Genomic DNA, 3,043 nt, shown 5'->3' with positions numbered 1-3,043 from the left:
AACTGATTCATTTTATGCCCCCAGTAGTTCTAAATAAAAAAGCACATCCACAAGTTTCACTTACTTCTCATACTCTCAACCTACCAAAGAAGAGGTATGCATATAATATTATCATAATTATAAGGGATAAGTATTGTTTTGGTCCTTAACGTTGAGGGTCAGAATCGAAATCGTCCCCAATGTAAGTTTTTATTTAGAATCATCCTTAACGTTTTATTTCGTATTAAAATCATCATTTTTAATAAAATTTTTAATTTTATTACAAAAATACCCCTATTTTAATAAATAAAAATAAGTAAAATTAAAAAAAAAAGAAGAAAAGATTGCCAGGGGAGGGGAGAAAGAAAAAGGGGAAAACTGAGGGGGTGGAAGGGGGACGGCGCCGACGATGAAGCTTGGGGCCGCCGTCGCCGTCAGGAAACCCAAAAGAAAGAAAGAAACAAGAAATGAGAGAGGGGCAGTGACAGGGGGAGAAGAGAAGAGGGAAAGGAGATGCGCCGACTGATGAGCGGATAATTTATACGCTTTTTGACATTGTTTTTAGGTAGTTTTTAGTAAGTTCAAGCTACTTTTAGGGATGTTTTCCTTAGTTTTTATGTTAAATTCACATTTCTGGACTTTACTATGAGTTTGTGTGTTTTTCTGTGATTTCAGGTAATTTCTGGCTGAAATTGAGGGACTTGAGCAAAACTCTGAAAAAGGCTGACAAAAGGACTGCTGATGCTGTTGGAATCTGACCTCCCTGCACTCAAAATGGATTTTCTGGAGCTACAGAACTCCAATTGGCACGCTCTCAACGGCGTTGGAAAGTAGACATCCAGAGCTTTCCAGAAATATATAATAGTCCATACTTTATTCGGAAATTGACGATGTAACTTGGCGTTGAACGCCAAGTTTATGCTGCTGTCTGGAGTTAAACGCCAGAAAAACGTCATGATCCGGAGTTGAACGCCCAAAACACGTCATAACTCGGAGTTCAACTCCAAGAAAAGCCTCAGCTTGTGGATTGATCAAGCTCAGCCCAAGCATACACCAAGTGGGCCCCGGAAGTGGATTTATGCATCAATTACTTACTCATGTAAACCCTAGGAGCTAGTTTATTATAAATAGAACATTTAACTATTGTATTAGACATCTTTTGACAGTTTAATCTCTTGACTGTTTAGCCTTTGATTATTCGGTCTCTTGATCACTCAGGGGGCTGGCCATTCGGCCATGCCTGAACCTTTTACTTATGTATTTTCAATGGTGGAGTTTCTGCACACCATAGATTAAGGGTGTGGAGCTCTACTGTACCTCAAGTTTCAATACAATTACTATTACTTTTTATTCAATTCTCTCTTATTCTTATTCCAAGATATTCATTCGCACCCAAGAACATGATGAATGTGATGATTATGTGACGCTCATCATCATTCTCACCTATGAACGCGCGTGATTGACAACCACCTCCATTCTACATGCAACCGAGCTTGAATGTGTATCTCTTAGATTCCCCAACAGAATCTTTGTGGTATAAGCTAGATAGATGGCGGCATTCATGAGGATCCGGAAAGTCTCACCTTGTCTGTGGTATTCCGAGTAGGATCCTGGGAATCCGGAAAGTCTAACCTTGTCTGTGGTATTCCGAGTAGGATTCCGGTAATGAATGACTGTGACGTGCTTCAGACTCGCAAGTGCTGGGCGTTAGTGACAGATGCAAAAGAATCAAAGGATTCTATTCCAGCAGGAGTGGGAACCAACCAGTGATTAGCCGTGCTGTGACAGAGCGCGTGAGCGTAGTTTTCACTGCGAGGATGGGACGTAGCCTTCGGCCAGTGTGATGCCTCCAGACGATTAGCCATGCGAGTGACAGCGCAGAGGACCATTTTCCAGAGAGGATACAAAGTAGCCATCGTCGAACGGTGAACTCCTATACACAGCTTGCCATGGAAAGGAGTAAGAAGGATTGAGTTGAAGCAGTAGGAAAGCAGGCGTTCTCGAGCCACACAGCATCTTCATTCGCCTATCTGAAATTCCTACCAATGAATATGCATAAGTATTCTATTCCTTTTTTTTTTATTAATTTTCGAAACCATAAACAAATTTAATCTGCCTAACTGAGATTTACAAGGTGACCATAGCTTGCTTCATACCAACAATCTCTGTGGGATCGACCCTTACTCACGTAAGGTTTATTACTTGGACGACCCAGTACACTTGCTGGTTAGTTGAACGGAGTTGTGAATTCAACCGGTGCCATAATAATGATTTCATACAAATACAAAGGATATGGATCACAATTTCGTCCACCAAGTTTTTGGCGCCGTTGCCGGGGATTGTTCGAGTATGGACAACTGACGGTTCATCTTGTTGCTCAGATTAGGTAATTTTCTTTTCAAAAATTTTTTTCAAAATTTTTCTTTTATTTTTCGTTTTTCTAAACTTTATTTTCGAAAAAAAAATCAATTAATAAAAATCCAAAAAAAATTAATAAAATCACAAAAATCAAAAATATTTTGTGTTTCTTGTTTGAGTCTTGAGTCAATTTTTAAGTTTGGTGTCAATTGCATGCTTTAAAACTTTTCCTTGCATTTTTCGAAAATTCCATGCATTCATAGTGTTCTTCATGATCTTCAAGTTGTTCTTGATAAGTCCTCTTGTTTGATCTTGATGATTTCTTGTTTTGTGTTGTTTGTTGTTTTTCATATGCATTTTTTGTTTGTTAGAGTCCATGCATTAAAGATTTCTAAGTTTGGTGTCTTGCATGTTTTCTCTGCATCAAAAATTTTTCAAAATTATGTTCTTGATGTTCATCATGATCTTCAAAGTGTTCTTGGTGTTCATCTTGACATTCATAGCATTCTTGCATGCATTCATTGTTTTGATCTAAAAATTTCATGCATTAAGTATTTTTGTTGTTTTTCTCTCTCATAATTAAAAATTCAAAAATCAAAAAAATATCTTTTCCTTATTTCCCTCCAAAATTTCGAAATTTTGGGATTGACTTGGTCAAAAATTTTCAAAATTAGTAGTTTCTTACAAGTCAAGTCAAAATTTCAAT

The sequence above is a fragment of the Arachis stenosperma genome, chromosome 9, assembly GCF_014773155.1.
Source record: "Arachis stenosperma cultivar V10309 chromosome 9, arast.V10309.gnm1.PFL2, whole genome shotgun sequence".
NCBI classification, from domain to species: domain Eukaryota; kingdom Viridiplantae; phylum Streptophyta; class Magnoliopsida; order Fabales; family Fabaceae; genus Arachis; species Arachis stenosperma.
The sequence above is the reverse complement of the archived record's forward strand: the minus strand, read 5'-3'. Positions refer to the sequence as shown.